The sequence below is a fragment of the Panthera tigris genome, chromosome D1 (genome assembly GCF_018350195.1).
Source record: "Panthera tigris isolate Pti1 chromosome D1, P.tigris_Pti1_mat1.1, whole genome shotgun sequence".
Lineage (NCBI taxonomy): Eukaryota > Metazoa > Chordata > Mammalia > Carnivora > Felidae > Panthera > Panthera tigris.
Window position 1 is genome coordinate 101483341 of NC_056669.1, and position 24687 is coordinate 101508027.

Sequence of the window (24687 nt, forward strand, 5' to 3'; positions counted from 1 at the left end):
GGAAATGGTCGTCAAGCCCATGAGAAATGGACGGCCTTGCACAACAGAGAAGAGAAAGGCTGAGTGAAAGGCAGAAGAGAGGGAAGCTCAAGCCAGCCGGGACTTGATGGAACCAGAGGTCACCTATATGCAGGGCCAGCTTCATGAGTGTGCAACTGGTACAGTGGCCCAGTGCCTACACTTAAAAATTCTCCACGCGTGGTTTTCTGCTTTGCTGTCACTGTCTTGAAATTTTTAATCATTTCCAAACAAGGGGCCCCACATTTTCATTTGGCACTGGGTCCCACAAATGAGGTAACCTGTCCCACCCTACAAAGAACTATCCAGAACATGGCTAAGAATGGCTACACAAGCAAAAGTGGTTTCTGTACTGCTGGGGTTGGGGGCAGGGTTACAAAGCTCAGACTTAGATTAACCCAAGAATGTCTCCCCAGACCATCTCTCCCCCTACTGTCTATCTCCCCGGTCTGCTGCGTCTTCCTGTACACAAAATTTCAGTAAGACACTGTGGTAGTTCTATCGTTCGAATAAATTTACTGGGAAGGGGGAATTATGCTGCCCCACCCCACTGACATCTGGCTTGGCCGTGTGATTTGCTTTAGCCAGGAAATGTGTCACTTCTAAGCAGAAGCTGTGAGTCCCAGCATGTACTTTACCAGGGTTTTTTTTTTTTTTTTTTTTCCCCTCCGTTCCAAAAGCAGTCATGCCCCAGATATAGGCTGCCCTATCGGCCAGATCCTGGGGCGAAGATACCACGGGGTCATGCTACAGCCGAGCTGGGGCGGGACTGCAGCGTGAGCAACAGACAGATCTCCATTGCTTTAAGCCCCTGGAATCCGGGGCTGTTTGTGACTGCAACGTAATCTAACCTATGCCGACTAATCAGAGTGGCCTCTGCTTTCCACGACCACGTCAACTTAAAATCAGCAACTGAGGAGATCTCCCAGGGCTTTTCTCTCACCTCTAGAACTCACTTGACACATGATATGTATTTGTCGAATTCATACTAGGGAACCCCCGTGTCCTCTGAGTGATATCCGAACTCCTCTGTGTTCAGAACTCCCCGCAACCAAACTTTACTGCTTCATCTCCCACTGACCACCCCCGCCCCCCCCCCAGATAACATCTGTTTGCTCATCTTCACACACATTTCATCTACTCATTCATTCATTCCGTTATCGCATATATACCGGTACCCACTCTGTGTTAGGTGCAGAAGTGTTTACCAGACCCGGTCTCCCTGCCCCGGTGAGTCCCCAGGCCTTGGTCATGCTGTTTCTCTCTGCCAGGAGCCTCAGTCTGACCCCTCTCTACCTACTGAAGCTGCTAACCATCCTTCCAGACACAACTGAAACCCCACCTCCTTCTGCTCAACCTGCCCGTCACCCCATTCACTGGGGAGGAGCCTCTCCCTCTTCTCAAATCCTGCACTAATCGTTTTCTGATAAATGACTTGGCAATCAGTTATATCCTGCCTGACGGCCTCTCTCCTGTTGTGCTTTGAAGGGCTATTTAAATCTCATTAGTAAAACATTTATACCTTTCCCCCCCCCCCCCAGGTCCTTAAATAGGCGCATAGAAACAGCACATTGCTTAACGCAGACTTAATTAACTGAAGTCGAGGGAAATGGCCTTATTTATTTCGCGAGTCTTGCTTACATTCAGCCAACTTGTGACCTAGAAAAATGGCCATTTCGTCTTGTCCAAGCTGATAGTTCCAGGGAAAGTAACCTGTTATCTTTGGAGGACTTTCCTTCGCTTGGGTTCCAGGGAAGAACACGCATGGCGGGTCCTCGAAAGAGGCTTCCTCGCTGCCTCTTCGGCTCTCGTCCTAAACCTCAAAGGCCCCAGCACCCCTAAACTCTACACCACTCAGAAGAGTCCTGGTAGGTATTAGGGGAGAGAGCTGTTTCGGGAACATCAGCTCCTTCCAACCTCCCGACCAAGTCCTTCCCTCTCCTCCCAAACTAGGAATGTCTCCAAAGATCCAGCAGAAAGACGAGAGAAAACCAAAAACAGGAAAGTGCTATTTGCTCAGTGCCTGCTGTGCGCTGGGCACTTGGACGAAGCACTGTTGCACAGTGCTCATTCCGTCCTCCCGGACGACCTTCAGAGGTGGGTGGTCTCCACCTTCCAGAGAAGGAAACCGGCTTACGGACATGAAGTGCCATGCCCCAGGTCACTCAGCAGCAGGTGCCAGTGTCCCCCTGTCATCCACGCAGCCTGTCTGCTCTAGTTCCTTGGGAGTATTTTCCTGTTTGCAAAGCCTCTTGTTGACTCCTCGCAACCGTCTTTCTCAGTGAGTATGGTCTCCATCCCACAGATGTGGAACCAGGCCCCCCCAGAGACCTTGAACCTCATCTCTCCCATCACGCAGAGGCAGAGAGCGCCTCAACGGGGCACACTGGAGTCATCCTGCTCAGCCTGGCCAACTTGTCACAGCCGAGCTGGCAACAAGATGCTCATGCCGGGCCGCTGAATGATCAGAAGCAGCGCGGCCTGGGCTTTCCCGCTATCGTTTTAAAGATTATTATTCAGTTATTTCAGCTAATTAAGCTTTGAGTGCCAGCCAGCTGGGCTTCCAGCTCAGAGAGGAAATGCAGGAGCTTGGGCTCCGCTTCTGCCTCCAGCTTCCCCCGCCCCCCCGCCCCCTCTCTTTCTCTCTCTCGCCGGGGCAGCTCAGGGCCTGGAAAGGTGAGAGGTAAGGAGATCCAAGAAGGGTGTTCAGCCTCCCCTGCCACCACCCACCAGGGACATGGGAGGTCTGGTCTCTGTTGCAGAAAAATCCTCTGACCCTTTCTCAGGGAGGGGCAGTCTGTTCTCTACAGCACCAGCAGGGAAGAGTCAGGACTGGCTTGAAGCCTGGGTTCAAGGCCAGGAGCAGTGCATTGCAACATGGCTCAGTAGCTGTGGGGGTCTGGAAAATCCCCTGTTTACTCACTTGCATGCCACCTGAAATGTAGCGTTAGCACCTCAATCAGGAAGCAGTATAGCCTAGTGCTGCGTCCATCTAATACAAGAGCCAGGAGCCACGTGCAGCTATCGAAATTCTCGTTTTAATTGGTTGAAAGTTCATTAGATTACAAATTCAGTTCCTCTGTCACACTAGCCACATGTAAGGGTTCTAGGGCTCTAGGTATCGGATAGGCAGCTATGGAACATCTCCGTCACCGCAGAGGGTTCTACTGGACAGCACTGCCCTGTGGTTAAGGGGTGTGAGCACCCACGTTCGATGCACGGAGGCAAATCCCAGTTTACGGGTAGTCTTAAGCAAATTACTGAACGTCCTTCTCCTCGGTTCTCCCATCTATAAAACGGGGGATTATAGGGCCAAGTTCACAGACTTCTTCAGAGACTAAATGCGAAATATACACCAGACACGCAGAAGAATGCCGGATAATGGTAGAGACCCAAACACTGGCTCTTATCATGTTGGCATGAGGCTTCAGTCTTACCAAGCGATTTCACACCTGCTACTTTATTTGCATTTCACCATGAGTATGAGACAGGCGGGAACATGAGTCAGCTGAGCCATTTTATAGAGAGGCAAATTGAGACCCAGACAGGACGTGACTTCTCCCAGGGGTGACAGAGTCACGACTCGAGCTGAGTGACTAATTCAACAACTAACACTTGTGGATTCTCTCATGTCCAACATCTTGAAACATCTCAGGACGTCCTACTTCAGCCTTAGCCTAATCTCAAGAGGCCAGGAATGTTCCTCTCATTTTAAGAGTGAGGTTCTAAGAAGGGAGTAATCCCAGTGCTCTCTAGCCCTTAGTCTGTGCCCAGCACTGCGCTAAATATTCATTTAATCTTAACAACAACCCAGTGGGGTAGATATGCTTATTATTCCCATCTCAGTGATGAGAAAGATGAAGCACAGAGAGGGTCAGCAGCTTTCCCAAAGTCACACAGCCAGGAAGTAGTGGAGTCAGGACACGAGAACCCAGGATGTCTGACTCCAGCCTGCTTCGAGAGATGTCCCACTTTACTGACGCACGCCCCGGCACAGGTGAATGAAGCAGGAGCAGGACAAAGCCCCTTTGTTCCCGAGGCCTCTGTCTCTCTCTCTCCTGCTCTATCACTGTGTCCCAGGGGAGGAGCGTGCCGGCTCCTCTCCCAGCCTCAGGTGGAAGGTGGGAGGTGAAGCATTTAGGAGGTGGCCGCTAGGTGAGCGGCCGTGACCCGTGGGCCCAGCTGCCTTTCTGTGCCTCTCCCTCCGCCTCCGTCTCAGTCTGCTCAGGCGGCCGTGACAAACGGCTCAAACAACAGACGTTTCTTTTCTCAGCCTTGAAGGCTAGGAGTCGGTGAAAATCAAGGCATCGGTTGGCTCGGCTCTTTCTGGGGCCTTTGTCCTTGGCTTGTACGCGCCTGTACGTGTCTGTGTCCCAATCCCTTCTGCTCATGAGGACACACATCCTCCGTTAGAGCCCACCTTAGTGACCTCGTTTTAAGTTAATTACCTCTTGCAGGCCCCTGTCTCCTCACATGCAGAGGTCCGGGGCGATATGGATTTGGAAGTGAGGAGACACAGTGCAGCCTGTAACACACCCTGCCTGACCCATTTCTTGGTCCCCAAAGGGCCCCTGGGCGCAAGGGCCCCTGGGGGCAGAGCTGCAGGGAGCCGGTGAATGGGGAGAAAGGCCCCCAGAAGGAAAGTAAAAACTCTGGGAACCCCAAGACCGCCTAAACCAACCTCCACCACGGTGATCTGGTCGGGCCTGAGCGGGAGGAGGACACTGGTGATCGTCCCTGTTTGGTGACTGCCTTCCCTCTGCCGGGCCCTTTAAACACTTCTCCTCAGTGAGCCCCCGCAACAAGCCTGAAAAGCGGGTGTTGTTATCCCGAGTCACAGATGAGAAAAGTGGTACTCAGCTTGATTTAGAAACCACCTGGCATGACGGGATGCCTGGGTGGTTCAGTCGGTTAAGCGTCCGACTTTGGCCCAGGTCATGATCTCATGGTTGGTGAGTTCAAGCCCCACATCCGGCTCTTTGCTGACAGCTTCAGATTCTGTGTGTGTCTCTCTCTCTGCCCCTCCCCCACGTGTTCTCTCTCTCTCTCTCTCTCTCCCTCTCAAAAATAAATATTAAATACATTTTTAAATAAATTTTAAAAATAATAATAATAATAAAAAACTACCTGGCATGAGAAAGCCGTTGGAGTTAAGAACCATGGGTCTTAACTTCCCAGTTACACAGCCCAACAATCTGTCGTGTTTGGTTGGTGGCCTCGCCCCTTTCCCACCACAGACCTTCGCACATGTTCTTCCTTTCTGCCAAGGATGCCCCCCCCACCCCACTTGTCCCCCTTAATTCCTGCTCCTCCTTCCTCTTTGGAGAAGCCTCCCCTATACCCCAAAGTCAAGTCTAGTTTCTTGGTTATTTGTTCTAACAGCTCCATGATCCTGCCCGGTACGCACAGGTTATTCTGAGAAGTCAGGTGCCCCCGCTGTCACCAGACTGTCGGCTCTTTGAGGTCAGGCACCGTGTCCTTACGTCCCCAGTGCCTGGCAGAGTATATGGCACACAGCAGATAGCCTATAAATGCCTGTTGAACAGAATGAATATTACCTCCTCTCAACAGCCTTACTTAACACGCCTCTCCCGCCAGGAGTCAGGTTTCCTTTCTCCTCTTAGTTCCCCCGACAGCACATCTTGCACTGAACCATTCTAGCTACATTTGTCACCCTCTCCCGACTATGACTCTCTGGAGATGAGGCCCAAGTCCTATTCATGTGTCAATCCCAAGAGCCCAGCTCACAAGCAGGTGCAGAGTAAGCAGTAAGCAGTCCACTGTGAACTGAGAGCGAGAGTGGAGAGTGGAAATGCACCCTGGTGGTGAGACCCGCCCCCCCCCCCCCCCCCACATCTGACAGTGTTCAGACAGCCAGAGATGCTTTTTGGAGAACCACTGTAACAATCACAACTCTCGAATAACTGAAAAGTTCCATCAGCCTTCAAGCATGACCGGATCCGGGGACTCACACACAATGGCATCAGGATACAGCACTTTGCTTTGCTATATTAGCCTTAGGCAGATTTTCTCCCTGGCCTGAGTAGCTTCCAAAAGGTCCAGGCCCATATCCTTCCCCACTGTGAGTCCAGTGAAAAGAGACAGTCTAGTCCTCAAGAGTTCAAAAGAAAGTTCACAAATGGAATCCCACTGGACAAGTTTGGTCACATGCCCACCCCTGAACCAATCACAGCAGCCTGGAAGAATTAATATGGAGTGGGTGGTCAGGCCTAGACCGCTTGCCCTGCCCTGGAGCTGGACAGGGAGGCGGCCCCGCTGAACCCAGGGATTTAGAGCTGGCTCCGTAACCAGGAGACGGGAAAATGGATGCTGAGCAGACAAGACCCACCATGTCCGCTGTGACCAGCCTTTCCAATACAACTCAGTTCACCCGTGCTCCTACGAGGCTGCCAGAAATACGGTTGCAGACTCACGGTACTTATCCCCACCCCCTGTGGCTCTGAGATTGAACTTCAGTAAAGCACCACCTGGTTTCCCACCATCCTGCTCCCCTGCTCACCCAGGCCTGTGGATTGCAAGCCCGAGAGCCCTGGACCAGAATTCCCCAGGGACAGAGGTTCCACCACCCTCCCCACCAACCTCCTCACACAGCAGGGAGCCGGCCCCAAGGACAGGCACTTCGCCTTGATGTAGTTTCCTGTTGCTGCCCTTCCTACCAAGATATCACTGGCCTTGGCTCCCTTCCTGACTTTGCTATTTTTTCCAACAAAAAAAGGAGGCAGCGGGACTAGAAAAGGGTTTCCCCAATAACCCCAGCATTTCAGCCTCTATTGTGCCGTTGGCTAGAGACTCCTTGACAGATTCAGAGAATGATGTATTTTTTTTTTAATTTTTTAGTTTGTTGGAGGGATGCAACGCAGGGTAATGAATCACTTCTAGGTGCCCGCAGGACTCCCTATGTCCTTGTCTCCTACTTTTCACCATCTTAGGCTCTAGGTTACTGTAAGAACAGAAAAAACACTTGTCTTTGCCCTGCAATCAGCTTCCCAGTGCTTCCTCGGCATAACAGTGACTGAGATTTACCATAGCTAATTTTTATCAGGCACTTACCCTAATTTAGGCACTGAGCTAAGCACTCACTCAATCTTCACAGCAGCCCCACGGCTGGTCTGGGTGCTGTTATTGTCTGCAATTTATAGTTAAGAAAACCAAGCCTCAGTAGTAATTTGCCCAAAGCACACAGCCAGTCAATGGCAGAGCCAGAACTCAAAGGCTGTGACCCTAACCGCTATGTTAGGAACCTCAACTCCATCCACACCAATGTTCTCCTTCTCCCATACACAGTATATCTTTACTCATGCTGCTCTCCCAGAATAGGGTCCTTCCTCCTCCTCTCTGTGTAGACCCATAGCAGGAAGTATATTGGTGAGGGCACTGCTAGGCTACAATTAACCCCCAAATCTCAGTGGCTTTATTACAACAAGGATTCATTTCTTGTTCATGTCATGTGGGTCAAGTGGCCTTCCTCTACCTTATAGATGGCCTCCAACAGGGGACAGGAGACACGAAAGGGGAACACTGGCTCTTAACCATCTCTGCCTAGGGGAAAACACACACACACACACACACACACACACACACGTCATTTCTGCCTACATTTCACTACCCCAACCAAGAGTATGTGGACATTTGGTGAACATATTCTGTCTCTGCCACAAATTGACCACACAGCTCCTGCCAAGGGACAAGCAAAAGGTAAAGAGAGCCAGCCAATACAGATGGGAGTGGGGGTGAGGGCAAAAGGTCCAAGATCCAGGCTGGGGCTTGGGAAGTAGGGACGGGTGGGTAGGATTTGGGGACTGACCAAGTACCACCAACTCCAGACTCCAGCTCGGGGCGGGCGGTGCCATATTTCTATCATCTTGAGGATTGCCCAGAAGAATTCAGCCACCACTGAACTTGGCTAAGACTCGGAACTCTCCTTATCTAGGTCTGAGGCTGCTAATTACAGGATTTGACCTGAATCAAGGGAACAATGAAATAAGAATAACAATCCCTGACTTTCTAAGCCTTAGAGTTTACAAATCATACTCACAGCCAAAATCTCATTTGACCTTCACAATAACCCTGTGACGTGGGTATTTCATCTCCATTGTCTGGTAAGGAAACACAGAGAAAAGATGATGTAATGAACCTAAGTCACACAGAGCCTGTGCGTGCTAGAGTACTTCTCACTGCCAGCTTTCTGAGCCCACGCTCGGGACACTTTCTTCTGCAGCTCAGCTGCCTCCCATGCAAATTTCCAAGGGAACTGACCACATGGAAGTGAACATTAACAGAATTTGCACTCAAGAGCTCAGGTGCTCCGGGCGTGGAGAAATACAGGTGCTGGAGGCAGACAGCCTGGGTGTGAGTCCCAGCTCTGTCACCTGCTAGCGCTGGGCTCACTGTCCTCGCCTGAAAAATGAGGATGAACGGTACCTAACCCATAAGGTTGTGGCGGAGATTTAATGAAATAAGGAATATCAAATGCTCAGCACAATGCCTCACTCAACATTAGAGCTTAATAAACACTGAATGATGCCGTCGTCCTTCTTAGAGATGAAAGGATGCCAGTATCCTTTCCTTCCTCCCTGGGGCATGATCGTGTGTCACTACATTACACTCTTGGCTTCAGCCAGAGAACAATCTGACCCCCTAACCCAGCTTCACATGTAGCTTCCTACAAAAAGAGACTATTCCTTTTAAAAAAACAAACAACAACAAAAAAAAACAAACTCTTTACTTAGGTATGATTGGCATACAAAATGCTGTACATATTCAAGGTATACAATGTGATGAGTGTGGGGGTAAGTATACACCCATGAGACCATCGCTCCAACCTGTGTAAGCCATAAACACATCCATCACGTCCAAAAGCTTTCTCCTGCCCTCGTTTTGTGTGTGTGTGTGTCCCCGTGTAATGAGGACACTTAACACAAGATCTGCCCTCTTAGCAAGTTTTAAGGATACGATAGAGTGTTACTAACTAGAGGCACACTCTGACATACAATAGATCTCTAGTACCTACTAATCTCGCATCATCTTGACTCTGTACCCCTTAATTAACACTTCCCCATTTTCCCTTCTCTCCAGCCCCCGACACACACCATTCCACTCTCCACCTCCATGTGTCTGACTACTTCGGATTCCTCTTATAAGGGATATCATGTAGCATTGCCCTTCTGTGTCTAACTTGACTCACTTAGCATAATGTCTTCCAGGTCCATCCCTGTTGTTGCAAATGGCAGGATCTCCTTCTTTTGTAAGGCTGAGTATTCCATTATACATATATACCATATTTTCTTTATCCATTCATCTATGAGTGGACATTTAAGTTGATTGCATGTCTTGGCTATGATGACTAAGGCTGCAGTGAACATAGGAGTTCTGATATCTCTTTGAGATCCTGATGTCCAGCCCTTTGGTTGCAAGCCCAGATGTGGGATTGCTGAATCAAGGAAAAGTTCTCTTTTTAACTTTTTGAGGCACCTCCATGCTGTTGTCTTTGTCTGGGGATCAGCACTGGCCATCGCCACCAACCCCCTGGGTCTTCATCTCAGTTTTGCTGCCACCCAGGGGCCATTTCACGCCATGCCAGGGCTACCGTCCAAGCGTCCCTTTTAGGACAGTGGTTCTTGAAAAGGAAGTGGGGGTGGAGGAAAGAGGAAAGCACATCTGACTCTCGGGGAGCCAGGAGACTGTAAGGGTTGCAAAAGTCCCGCAGGTGATTCTGACATTTCCCTCCATGCTGTGCCGTTAGAGACCCATGGACCGAGGCAAAGCTCCAGAAACAAGAAATGAGGGGAAAAGAGAATCGGGATGATCCCGTTTTCACCAACACCAGGAATGCATGTAAGCTGTTGCTTCCAAGGCTTTTCTGCTCTGCCTTGTGGGTGAGCTAATATTTCGCTTCTGGAGCAATTCTGTAGCCAGTAAACAGGGAAGCTAAGAAATGACCTTTCCTAAAGATTCTTAAAAGTAAACCATGATAAGGGAATTGAATCAATTGAATCAAGAATATATAAAGAACTCTGACAACTCAAAATAAGAGACAAACCTGAAAAGGGTCTAAAGAGACATTCCTCCAAAGAGAATATTCAGGAGACCAATGTGCAAATAAAAAGATGTTCGGGGCACCTGGGTGACTCAGTCAGTTAAGCGTCCAACTTCGGCTCAGGTCATGGTCTCACAGTTCGTGAGTTCGAGCCCCGCGTCGGGCTCTGGGCTGACAGCTCAGAGCCTGGAGCCTGCTTCGGATTCTGTGTCTCCCTCTCTCTCTGCCCCTCCTCCTCTCTCTTTCTCTCTCTCTCTCTCTCTCAAAAATAAATAAACAGTAAAAAAAAAAAAAAAAAAAAAAAAAAAGATGTTCAATGTGGGGTGCCTGGGTGGCTCGGTCGGTTAACACATTGACTCTTGATCTTGGCTCAGGTCCTGAACCATGAGATCAAGCCCTGCATTGGGCTTTGAGCTGACAGTGTGGAGCCTGCTTGGGATTCTCTCTCTGCCTCTCTCTCTGCCTCTCTCTCTCTCTCAAAATAAATACACTTAAAAAAAAAAATGATGTTCAACATCGTTAGCCATCAGGGAAATGCCAAGGAAAACCGCAAAGATATATACCATTGCAAACCTACTAGGATGGCTAGAATCAAGAAAACAGGTGTTGGTGAGGATGCAAAGAAATCAAAACCCTCACGACACCACTGGAAAAGGGTGCGACTGCCCAGAAAACAATCTGGAAGTTTCCCAAAAGATTAAACATCGAGTCAACATATGACCCAACAATTCCACTCTTTGACATAAACACAGCAGAAATGAAACCTATGTCCACACAAAAACATACACACGTGTTCATATAAGCATTATGGGTAACAACCAAAAAGTGAAGGCAGTCCACGTGTCTATCTAATAAAATGTAGTAAAGCCACACAAAGAGTATTATTTGACAATAAAAAGGAATGGAGTGCTGGCATATGCTATAATGTGGATGAATCTTGGAAAGATTATGCTGAGCAAAAGAAGTCAGTTCCTTGGTTTGTCTCTTTTTTCCTTGGCTCATTTGTTTTGATTCTTAAACTCCACATATGAGTGAAATCACGTGGTATTTGTCTTTCTCTGACTGACTTATTTCACTTAGCATGATACTCTCTAGCTCCATCCATGTCATTGCAAATGGCAAGATTTCATTCTTTTTTATGGCTGGGGAATATTCCATTTCCACATAGACATATACATCTTCATTCGTTCATCTGTTAGTGAGCACTTGGGCTGCCTCCATGATTTGACTATTGTAAATAATACTGTTATACACAGAGGAGTGCGTGTATCCCTTTGATTTAGTATTTTTGTACTCTTTGGGCAAATACCCAGTAATGCAATTGCTGGATCATAGGGTAGTTTTAATTTTAACTTTTTGAGAAACCCCCATACTGTTTTCCACCGTGGCTGCACCAGTTTGCATTCCCACCAACTATGCCCGAGGGTTCCTTTGTCTCCACATCCTCAGCAACATTTATTGTTTCTTGTGTTTTTTATTTTAGCCATTCTGACGGGCGCGAGGTGGTGTATCATTGTCGTTGTGATTTGCATTTCCCTGATGACGAATGATACTGAGCATCTTTTCACGTGTCTGTTGACCATCGGGATGTCTTCTTTGGAGAAATGTCTGTTCGTGTCTTCTGCCTATTGTTTAATTGGATTATTTGTTTATGGGGTGTTGAGTTGTATCAGTTCTTTATGTATTTTGGATACTAACCTTTGATCAGATCTGTCATTTGCAAATACCTTCTCCCATGGTATAGGTTGTCTTTTAGTTTTTTGATTGTTTCCTTCACTGCGCAGAAACCCTTTATTTTGATGTCTTAATACTTTCTTTTTGCTTTTGTTTCCCTTGCCTCAGCAGACATATCTAGAAAAATGTTGCTATGGCTTATGTCAAAGAAATTCCTGCCTGTGCTCTCTTCTAGGATTTTTATGGTTTCAGGTCTCACCTTTAGGTCTTTCCTCATTTTTGTGGATGGTGTAAGAAAGTGGTCCAGTTTCATTCTTTTGCATGTGACTGTCCAGTTTCCCCAACACCATCGGTTGCAGAGACTGAGTGACAGTGTTTTGTTACGAACATCTTTTGAGTGTGCTGGGGGCCGGGCTATACATTTTTCTTGCACATACGAGACTGTACTTGAAGATAGTCCATGTGCTTCCCTCTTCAGGAGGCTCTGATAGGGAGGCAAAGATGTGTGGGAGGAATCACACCCTTACAGGAGATGCCTTTTGTTTTGGGGGCGATGCGGAAGCAGAGAATTAATTAGTTGACAACTGGTCTAAAACAGATCAGAGCAGGTCTGAAGAAAGGAGCAAGGATGAGGTCACGGCAGGGCCGGGCGGCAGCAGTGAGCTCAGGAAAGGAGATTCTCTTGCCATTTCCCAACCAGTGAGAAGGCTTAACTCTGCCTTCCCAGGTCCAGGCACTTCTCACTAGTTATTATCAGGGTAACAAACGATCCCCAAACTTAGCAGCTTGCAACAGTCATTTTATTATGCACCTGTACTCCATGGGTCAGGGATTTGGACAGGGCGCAGAGTGCACAAGTGACTCGAGGGATGACTTGTCTCTGTCCCATGATGTCGGGGCTTCAACTGGGTAGATCTGGAGGTGACGCGTGATTGGACAGCTGGAGGCTGGAATCTTCTAGGAACCATTCCCTTGCACGTCAGGTGCCCTGCCTGGGTAGGCTCAGGATGGACTAACAACAGAATGCCTACGTGTAGTCTCCCCACGCGGCTTGGCTTCCTCAGAACATGGCAGCCTCGGGGTAGGAAGCAGTCTTCTGAGGTGGCCCAATGCCCCAAGCCCCAGTGCTCCAGCACAGGAAGTAGAAGCGACACCACCATTTGTGTCTCAGCCTAGGAAGTCCCAAGTAGCCTCCTCGCATGCTCTATTGATCAATACAGCCACAAGCCCACCCAGATTAAAGATGTCCTGATGGGAGGAATATCAAGGAATTTGGGCATCACGTTTTAGGGAAAAGGCAAGTTCAGGGGCATATGTGGAACAGACTGAGGAGGATCTTCCCTGTTTCCTGAAGGATCCTTTCACCCCGTGAGGTCCTCTCCTCTCCTCCCATGGGAGAACCTCTCAGGTGTTGTTAACAGTGAGCAAAAGAAGCAAGACACGAAAGAGTGCATACTGGGACCTGAATGGACATTTCTCCAAAGAAGACATCCAGATGGCCAACAGACACATGAAAAGATGCTCAACATCACTCATCATCAGGGAAATGCAAATCAAAACCACAATGAGATATCACCTCACACCTGTCAGAAGGGCTAAAATTAATAACTCAGGCAACAACAGATGTTGGCAAGGATGCAGAGAAAGTGGAACCCTTTTGCACTGTTGGTGGGAATGCAAACTGGTGCAGCTACTCTGGAAAACAGCATGGAGATTCCTCAAAAAATAAAATTAAAAATAGAATTACCATATGATCAGTAATTCCACTTCTGGGGATTTACCTGAAGAAAACGAGAATACTAATTTGAAAAGATAACGTACCCCCTATATTTATAGTGGTATTATTTATAATAGCCAAGATATGGAAGCAACCCAAGTGCCCATTCCTAGATGAATGGAGAAAAAGGATTTGGCGTAAGGATGCCTGGCTGGCTCAGTCAGTAGAGCATGTGACTCTTGAGCTCAGGGTTGTGAGTTCAAGCCCCATGTTGGGCGTGAAACTTCCTTTTAAAAAAAGATGTGGTGTGAGGCGCCTGGGTGGCTCAGTCGGTTAAGTGTCCGACTTCGGCTCGGGTCATGATCTCGCGGCCCGTGGGTTCGAGCCCCGCGTCGGGCTCTGTGCTGATGGCTCAGAGCCTGAAGCCTGTTTCGGATTCTGTGTCTCCCTCTTTCTCTGACCCTCCCCTGTTCATGCTCTCTCGCTCTCTGTCTCAAAAATAATGTTATTTAAAAAAAAAAAAAAAAGATGTGGTGTATATGTGTAAAATGGAATACTACCCACACAAAAAAAGAATGAAGCCTTGCCATTCACAACATGGATGGATCTACAGGGTATTATACTAAGTGAAATAAATCCAACAGAGAAAGACAAATACCATATGATTTCACCTATAGGTGGAATCTGAAAAAACAAATGAACAAAACAACAACCAAATAGAAACAGACTCATAAATATTGAGAACAAACAGGTGGTTACCAGAGGGGAGGGAGGGTGGGTGGAATAGGTGAAGGGGGGAGGGTCAAGAGGTACAGACTTCCAGTTACGAAATAAATAAGTCACAGGAATAAAAACCATAGCACAAGAAATATAGTTAACAATATTGTAATACCTTTGCATGGTGACAGGTGGTTAGGTACAGTTCTCATGGGGAGCATTTCATAATGTGTATAATTGTTGAATCACTATGTTGTACCCCTGAAACTAATATAATAGGTCATACTTCAATTTAACATTTTTTTAATAAGCGCACACGGTGTGATTCTATGTACGTGACAGTCAAGGACAAATCTAATTGAGGGTCAGAATAGCGGTTTCCTGGAATTGGGGTTCGAAGGGATACAGGAAGGGAGCCTTCTGAGCTCTGGTATGTTCTATATCTTGATGTGACGGGTGGTTTCACAAATGTATTCCTACCTAAAACACCATCAAGCTACACACTTCGAATTCATGCCCCAGACACACGAGGTCCATAAAGGATTTTAAAAAGAATTATCCAGCAGGAGCACCCGCGCTCCATCGCGCCCCAGCCAGCTTTACCCGCCCTAGAAAAGTAGATTCCCAGGCCTCCCCATCCAGGCTGGTGGGTGGAGCGAGGAGGCTCTCCCCAGGGGCCAGTCTGTTCCACCCCAGGCCCCAGACCTTCTGCCCCCTCTTCCTTCTCAGTTTCAGGATCCCCAAGTCAGTGCTGGAAGGGCCAGACCCTCAGGGAGTTTATTCCCCGGTATTTTATGGAGGAGGAAAGCAGGAAGCAGAAGGGTGGTGGGGCTTGCATGTGCACCCGGAGAGGCATCTAGGCCACAGACCTCTTGGACTCCAGCCGAGGGCGGCCACACGGGAAAAGGCCAGATAGCAGAACTCTGCTTCCTTCCCTCCCAGTGTGGAGGGTGGGGGGCGGGGGTAGGGGGGTAGGGGGAGGGGTATGGTGCTGAGCTCTCCGTGGCCCATCAGACTCGGATTAGTGGGGTCTTTGTACAACCACGCCCACCCACATGGGAGTTTCTGGAAAGCAGGAAGGTTTACTACTTACTAGATATGATGCTGGAACCCACCCGGCTGGGCGGGGCTCCCACAGGGCGGGGCAGAGAGCCCCTCTTGGCCCCTCCTTGGGGCGTGGCCCCAGTGACCAGCCCTGAGGGAAGTGGGCCTGTGCAATCTCACCAATCCCAGCATTTCCTTAGGGGACAGGAAGAGGAGATGCTTTCGCTTTCCAGCTGGCCTCCGAGGCCAGAGCAGGTGCGGGCATCTTCAAGTTCTGACCTGTGAAGCCCAACCCTGAAGGTCGAGGCCTTTCTTGATCTGACTCCTCCCACCCCCACCTCCCCTCCCACCCAGGCCCATTTCTCCGCGTCCCACCGCCAACTCCTGTTACTGGCTGAATGGCGTTCCGCTCCAAAATTCATTTGTCCAAGTCCTAACCTCAATACCTCAAATTCAACTACCCGTGTTTGGAGACTGGGTCTCTAAAGACGTGATTCAGGTAAAATGAGGCCATATGGTGGGCCCTCACCCAGTAAGACTGGTGTCTTCATAAAGAAGAGTCAAGGACACACAGACTCTCACAGAGAGATCACGCGAAGACACCAGGAGATAGCGGCCATGTGCAAGCCAAGGCGAAAGGCCGCAGCGGAAACCAACCAGCCAGCGCCTTGATCTCAGACCTCTAGCCTCCAGAACGGTGAGAAGTTGTTTAAGCCACCAGCGTGTTGTAATGGCGGCCTGAGCAGACGAAGACAGTGCCCATCAGCAAGACTGTCACATAATCACACCTGGCCTTTCACTCACGCTGGCCCCCGACCCTGCCTGGGGTGCCGTTCCTTCCCTCTGCCTCCCACGCTCGGACGGACTCCACCTTCCAGACCTCCATAGACGGTCAGTGCATTTCATTTCCCTTCCAGAGCCCACATGTCAGCAAACTGCTCTCCGCAGCCTAGCTCTGTGCATATGTCATCATCATAACCTCTCTGACGCCATATTTTGGGTTCTCCTCTGTAGTCATTGCCTTTGCCAGACTTTTACCCGGAGACAGGGGCTGTACCTGACTCATCTCCACCTGCCCAGTGTGAGTAACAGATGGCTCCATAAAATGCCTGTTGGACTGAACTGAATCAGGGAGTTTGCTGAATGTCTTAGCACAGCTCTGGCAGGGTCTCCGGCAGTCAGACCCCGTGGCCTCCCCTTCAGGGCCTCTGCCCTGCTCCCTGCACAAACTCTAAGAAAGGCTTTAAGGTCAGAAGAATTAACACTTCTTTAGAGATAGAAGACAAAAACCCCAGGAGGGGGCCGGGGGGCAATGCTTAACCCCCAGATATGGGTTGTTAGTGATGACAATACAGACTGCCAGAAGCTGAAAATTGGAGACTTTCAGGAAGGGAAGTCCTTTGCCACCTTCCCAGCACCCCAAAACTTGAGTCTATGGCTCCTTCTCATGCTGGGTGAGACCAGCCCTAACCTGTATGTGAATCTGAAGGAGTGTGTGTGTGTGTGTGTGTGTGTGTGTGAGAGAGAGAGAGAGAGAGAGAGAGAGAAGAGATGGGGAACGGGGATGGTTATGTATGGATCTTGGGGTGGAAAAGTCCCCAAACCCACCTGTGCCGTGAAGCAGGGATACAGGCTTCTGGTCCTCTGAAGAGAACACAGCATTTGAAGTCCAGACAGGCCCGAGGCTCAAAGTCTAGCTCCTTTGCTGCCGGCTGATGCAGTGAGCCAAACCTTGAGATGAGAGGACCCAGCATAGCCGCTGGCTTTTGGTGGGTGTCCTTCATCCACGGGGTGCCACCCTCCTCCTGACATCCGCCTGGACCTAGTGCCGAGCCCGGAGCACATCCTGCGTGGGGCCAGACTAGCAGGGGTTAACAAGAGAAAGGCGGGTTGCTTCTTGAACACAAAGGGCTGGGTCAATAGATCTGCAGCAGCAGCCGCTGATCGATGAGGGCAAAGGCTCCGCGGGTTCTGCCAGCCAGAGTCTCTGAAACATCTAAAACAGAGCAATTCAGGAAAGCCAGGCTGAGGCTGGAAAGGCCCTGTGGCATGTCTGTCCTGGGGCCAACAGCCTCAGAGCCCAGCCCTCTCCCCACCCACCGGACCCCCGGGGATCACACTCACACTTATGAGAGCTGGAAGGAACCCCAGGCATCCTCCAACTCCGTTCTTAATCTGGGGTCCGTGTTAACAATTCAGCCATCTGCGAACTTGGACTGAAGGAAAAAATGTTCACACATCTATAACTGAAATTTAGCGTTTTTTCCCTATCTTGAACGCAGACATCAAACCACAGTAGAATGCGGAGTACCTAAGGCTTTGTCACTAAAAACGATGACAGGTTTTCTCATCGCTCATTAGTCATCGCAGCACTAATCTAGTGTGTGGTGTGTGTGTGTGTGTGTGTGTGTGTGTGTGTGTGTGTCTGTGTGTGTGTGTGTGTGTGAACACTAGCACACCAAAATTGTAGTAGATCTTGTTTTATGCGTTACTAAATAAACACATATACCACAAATTTATTTTAATATTTTGATAGCTTTATTTCAGTATAGTTTCCTTTGTGAGCCTATGTTTTGTCTTGTTTTACCAGTTTGCCAGAAGGGTCCATAGTGGTTCAACACCCACTGTAGATGGGAAACTGGGGCCCAGAGCAGGCAGGGTTTTTCCAGGATGGATGGATGGATGGATGGGTGGACAAATGAAAAAAATACCACAGTGATAGCGATAATAATAGCCCTCACTGACTGCCTACCCTGGGCCAAGCTTTTTTTTTTTTTTTTTTTTTTGAGTAATCTAAGCCTCACAACAGTCCCATCTGGAAGATGTTGTTGTCCCCACTGAACAGATAAGAAAACTGAGGCACGAAGAGACTTACCCAAGGCCACACAGCCAGTAAATGGAAGAGCTATGATTGAAACTCCTGAGCCTGCACCCGGAACCCCCCTTCTCTGTGACTGCCTGTAACCAGCTGTGCATGGTTTAGTGCTGAGTCCTGAGGTCACAGACCAAGGTCTGAATTCCAGCTCTGCCATTTGCAAGCCGTGTGACCCCGGGCAGCTTGCTTCACTTCCGCACGTCAGAGTTTTCTCATCCATAACATGAAGACAGTAACATCATCCCTGTGACGGGGTCATCTGCAGATTAATAAGGCGTGGAATGCATTTAGCACCGGGACTGGCACATAGGAAGTACTCAACAGTTTGGTTTTCATTGATGAAACTAAGGCACAGACACGTGCAAAATGGTCATACGTGCCTACGTCTAAGATTTCCAGAAATTATGAAAATAAAAGTGTCAAGGCTAGAACCCAGATTCCAGCTTCTGACAAGACCGATAGGGGTCAGGAATTCACAAGTGCCCGTTGGGATTTTGCTTTCATGTCGTGGGAGAGGGGAAAGGCTGAGACTGGAAGGCCATCTGTGAAAATGCCAGAGCTAGGGTCTCCCTTCCAAATACAGTACGGAAAGGGGATTGAGTAACTTTACAGCAGAGACTAACACTGCCTCGGCCAACGGACAGGGATACAATGAACAAACACTAGGTCATGATGAGAGCGTGTATCTTCAAAAGGATGAGAATGATACTTTACCTCAACGTCCCAAAAACCTTAATCCCTGTCGAATCACAGGAAAAACATCAGACCCTCTCAAAACGAAGGACACGCTACAAGTTACCAGACCAGGACTCCTGGACACCATCAAGGTCACAAAAACAAGGAAAGTCTGAGAAACTGACAGTCTAGAGGAGTCTAAGGAGACATGACAACTAAATGTAAGGTGGTGTCCTAGATGGGATCCCGGAACAGAAAGGGGGACATTAGGCAAAAACAAAGGAATGTGAATAAAGTGTGGCTTTTCATAAACAATAATGTATACTATTGCTTTCATTGTTTGTAACAAATGGACCATACAAATGTAAGCTATTAAAATTAGGATAAACTGGATGTGGATTTAGAGGAACTCTCTGTACCATTTTTGCAACTTGCCTGTAAATACAAATCTAAAATAGAAAGTATTCTTTTAAAAAAATGTCAGCAGTATATCTGGGTGGTGACATTCTAGGAAAATTTCTGAATTTTACATCTCTGTGTTTTCTAGGTGATCTACCATGAATGTTTTGCTTTTTTCCATCAGAAGAAGATTCGATAAACTTTGTTTAAAAAAAAAAATGAATGGGGGCCACTTGGGTGGTTCAGTCAGTTGAGTGTCCGACTTCGGTTCAGGTCACGATCTCACAGTTCATGAGTTCGAGCCCCATGTCGGGCTCTGTGCTGCCAGCAGGGAGCCTGCTTCAGATCCTCTGTCTCCTCTCCCTCTGCTTCTCCCCAGCTTGCACACTCTCTCTCTCAAAAATAAATAAACATTAAAAATAAATAAATAAATGAATGGGGAGCCCTCTTGCACTACTGGCAGGAATGCAAACTGGTGTAGCCACTCTGGGAAACGGTATGAAGCCTCCTCAAAAAGTTAAAAATAGAACTACCCTATGATCCAGCAATTGTACTACTAGGTATTTACCCGAAGGATACAAAAATACAGATTCGTGCCCCGATAGCACAATCAAAGATAGCCAAACTATGGAAAGAAACCAAATGTCCATCAACTGATGAAGGGATAAAGATGTGGTGTGTGACCACACACTGGAATATTACTCAACCATCAGAAAGAATGAAATCCTGCCATTTGCAATGACATGGATGGAGCTAGAGTGTATTATGCTAAGCAAGTCAGTCAGAGAAAGACAAATATCATATGATTTCACTCATATGCGGAATTTAAGAAATAAAACAGATGAACATATGGGAGGGTGAGATAAGGGGGGGGAACAAACCATAAGAGACTCTTAACGATAGAGAACTGAGTGTTGATGGAGGGAGGTGGGCAGGGAATGGGCTAGATGGGTGATGGGTACTTGTTATGATGAGCACCGGGTGTTTTAAGTGATGAATCACTGAATTCTACTCCTGAAACCAATATTGCACTGTATGTTAACCGACTAGAATTTAAATAAAAATTTGAAAAGAAAAAAAAAAATGCACTACCCTAGGGTCGAGAAGTAACAACACCCCAGTGACCAGCACAGCTAGCACCCAGACCTTGGTTTCTAATACCCTTCACCAATACAAAGAACCAAGACTACTTAGAAAATGGTTGATTCTTTAACTGGAGCTGGAAATACACAGGAGGAGCCTGGAGCGTTTTACAGTGCCAACAAGTAAGGAAGTACTCAAAAAAAAAACCATGATGATGAGAGCACATCAAAGAAACACAGGGGCCAGGGCGCCTGGGTCGCTCAGTCAGCTAAGCATCCAACTCTTGACTTCAGCTCGGGTCATGTTCTCACGGTTCTCATGTGATGGAGCCCCACATCCGACTCTGTGCAGATAGCACAGAGCCTGCCAGGGATTCTCTCTCTCTTCCTTTCTTTCTGCCCTTCCCCTGCTCACACTCTTTCTCTTTCTCTCTCTCTCAAAATAAATAAACATTAAAAAAAAAAAAAATTTAAAGGGCCGACTAAAACATCTCCCAATGGCCAAAGCTAGGATATTTGCACAATAAAATAAATACGTTGAATTATAATCCAAAGTATAAAATAAATATCCACGAAGAGGTGGAAAATAACTCCCTACCACTGAAGTGTGGGCTGCTCATAGGGAAAAAGAGTAACTTTACATGGGAGAAACCCAACAAACACTACCAGGTGATCAAGACTAACTTCAACAGGATTGTCAGGCTGATAATATACACATATTCTTGGCATGATGAGAATGGCACTTCGCCTCTGTAGCCTTCTCAAAAAACCATAACCTCAATCTAATCATGAGAAAAACATCACACACATCCTGACTGACATCCCACAGGACAGCTAACCAATATTCTTCAAAATGCCCAAGTCCTCAAAAAGAAGGAAAGTCTGAGAAACTGTTACTGCTGAAGGAGCACAAGGAGAGCTAACAACTCATTGCAGTGTGGTATCTTGATGGAGTCCTGGAACAGAAAGAAAGAGTATTAGGCAGGGGCGCCTGAGTGGCTCAGTCGGTTAAGTGTCTAACTCTTGATTTGGGCTCAGGTCATGATCTCAGTTTGTAGGTTCATGGTCGCGTCGGGCTCTGCACTGGTAGTTCAGAGCCTGCTTGGGATTCTCTCTCACTCTCTCTCTGCCCCTCCTCTGTTCTCACTCTCTCTCATAACAACAACAACAAAAAACCTTAAAGAAAAAAATAGAGGACTCTCATTTTAAGAAAAGAAAGAAAAAGGGGCACCTGGGTGGCTCAGTCGGTTAAGCATCTGACTTTGACTTGGGTCATGATCTCAGTTTGTGAGTTCGAGCCCCGCATTGGGCTCTGTATTGACAGCTCAGAGCCTGGAACCTGCTTCGGATCCTGTGTCTCCCTCTCTCTCTCTGCCCCTCCCCCGCTCATACTCTGTCTCTCTCTCTCTCAAAAATAAACACTACAAATAATAAAAGAAAAAAAGGAAGAATATTAGACAAAAACTAAGAACATATGAATAAAGTATGGAGTCAGTCCAGAGTGTCTAATGTCTAAATAGGAGTATTCCATAAAGAGAAAAGCGGGAAAATAAAAGGGAAGATAGTATCAATAATTCAACAAAATTTCCCAGAAATGAAGGGCATGAATTCCCAAAACGAAAGTGGTCTCCAAAGTCCTGGCACAGTGAATGAAAATAGACTCGTACTTTAATTAATAATAATAATAATGTATCAATATTGATTCAGTCTTTGTGATGAATGCACCATATACTGTAAGATCTTACTATTAGAAGAAGCTGGGTGTGGGGGTATACATGGGAACTCCCCGTACTATCTTGACAACTTTTCTGTAAGACTAAAACTACTCTAAAATAAAAAGTTCACTGCAAAGTTCTTAAAAACTAAACTAAAACAGCTTTAAAATAAATAAATAAAAAGGAATGAATGGGTGTTTGGCCCTTTGGAGGCAGAGTGCGATATAAATAAAAGTATAATTAGAGCCGTTTCTTGGGCAGCGATTAAGACCCACTTTATCACTCTGCGCCCAGGAGGCTCTAGCCGCAAGGGCCTGGCGCTCTCCCCAGGGCAGGGTGTTGTGCCTCTGAAACCTGCCAGCACTTTTCCTGTGATCAATCAGCACTTTCTGGCAGAGGAAGGGAGGGAGCCAGAGCGGCTGCTGCAGAGGCCAAAGGGCTTGTCCCAGGTGAACCTATGCTTCTGGGCGAATCAGCCCCCAGGAAGTCCTGTCCACCAGCTTCAGCCTTCTCTGAGCCATCGGCAAGGGAGTTACTGCTCCATCAGAACTGGCCTGTCTCCAACCCTCTCAGGACAGGCAGTGACCTCGGCAGAGGGCTGGACCACATTTGGAAGGAGGAAGAGCTAAGTGGGCAGCAAAACCCTTCAGAAGACCACCGCCCAATACCCACCGCTATCACCCAGATCCCAAGGGCACTATGGGCAAAGGCCAGCTTGTTCTCGGGCTCAGTCCCATCCCAAACGCCAATTCCAGCTTCTGGATCATAGGGAAATGTGGGACACCTCCCTGGGCTCGGCTCCTGTTCAGTTTCCAAAGGCTTCCCCCCGTCATCTGGTATCCAATTCCATCCATCCATCTGGATGGGCTCTTGGTGAGGGTCCCGGAACCAAGGAAGAGGGGAGAGACGGTATTGAGACATTTCTACTTGTAATGGGATTGAGACAAGGTTCTCTGAGAAGGGACACCTCAGCTTTCTGTTATGTAGGAATAGGGTTGAAAAAGGTTTGAGTCCTTGGTAAACACATTGAGCTGTTGCCTTCAGCCTGAAAGGCTGTACACAGATTCTAGTAACTCTTCCAGAGTTTATTCAACTCTTCAGAAAATGCCTTCAGAGCCACCTTTGATCAAAATTGATCAGCTCTCTTGATTGCCCAAAGTATTCCCCAATCCAAGCCTCCAAGTGACTTTCAGCTGTTTCCAAAAGCCAAACCCAGGTTCAAAGACCTGTCCCCCTGAGGCCACTCCCAAAGAACCCCAGGCACAGTCTGGAAACTGGCAGCATCTCAAGAATGTTACTGCCCCTGTTGTGGTGTTTATCAGACACCTGCCTTTACGGTCAAAGCTTGCGTGGGCTGCCCTCTCTCCTGGCCTCCCAACAAAGGCCCTGAACTGTCCCCCGGACAGAGAGAGAGCGTGGGACACCCGCACCCACACACCAGATCTGGCTTGGCTTCCCTGGGAGCGGGCCCATCTCTTCTCCCGCCCAGCAGAGCCCGGGCACTGGGACAGCCCAGGCTCCATTTGTCCCACTAATGAGTCTTAAGTGTTTGGCTTGGGCTCCTGCCAGTCCTACTCCTACAGGGAAAAGAGAATGGGAGAGAACAAGACAAAGCTCATGCCAGCTCGGCTCTGCTGGGCCCTGGGAGGGCTGGCGCAGGGGTTGTCCGGCATAGACCCACCCAGGGGTGCAGCCGGGCACCAATGTGAGGCCCCCTGCCTTTCTGTTCTTGTCTACTTCAGGGGTTTCTCGAAATGCAGATTCCTGGGCACAACCACTGGATTGGCAGCCTGGAGGTGGGCCCAGGAATGTGCATTTTAATAAGCACCCCAAGGAGATTGCGATGCGTGGTCAAGGTTAAGAACCACTGCTCTGGGAGGTCTACGATGGGAATTCCGGGCTGGTGTGTGAAACTGTGTACCCATGCATTTTTCTAGACAGTCCACAGCTTTGGTCAAATTCTCAAATTGGGTCAACAGCCCCCAGACACCTTAAAATAAAATAAAACAAAAAACTAAGGCAGTGAGTGGGATGATTTCTAAATTGAGGTGTAGCTCTGACCTCAGTGACTCAGTCCAGGCCCCATCAAGGCAAGCCTCTCCTCTCACCAAGCCACAGAGAAAGAGGCTGGCAAGTCTGGGGAACCCAGGATGACAGAGAACTAGGCCGAGGGACAGTAGGATGCCGGTGGCCAGGGCCCAGTGGACATTCTAGAATGCATGGTCTGAAAGGGCCCTTAGGGATCACAGAAGTCAAAGCCCTGGCAAGAAGGCCGAATCTCCACCAACGTCCAGTCCTCTCTGGCCACACAGCTGAACTACACTTCCCAGTATCCCCTGCAGTTAGCGGAGGCCGTGAGCTGAATTCTGGCCATTGGTCCTGTGGTCCTGTGGGAAGGGTCTCCCACAAGACCCTCCCCGCTCCACTGTGTGCCTCAGGGAACGCCGAGCCCCTATAGATAGCTGAGCCACAACAGCGAAGCAGCCTGGGCTCTAAATGACTATGGTGGCCCCCCGACCACCAGCCCACCCCAGGCTGTGCCATGAATGGAAAAGAACCCTTTGAGGGTTGAGTTACTGAGATTTGGGGGTTGCCTGAATCAGCAGTCAGCCTACTTGAAAGCAACCCGCCCTCCTCAGGGACACTGAGCCTACGAGCCAAGGGAAGCAAGCACCAGTATCATGGTGAGCTCCCGGTACAGGGCCGGGACCAGA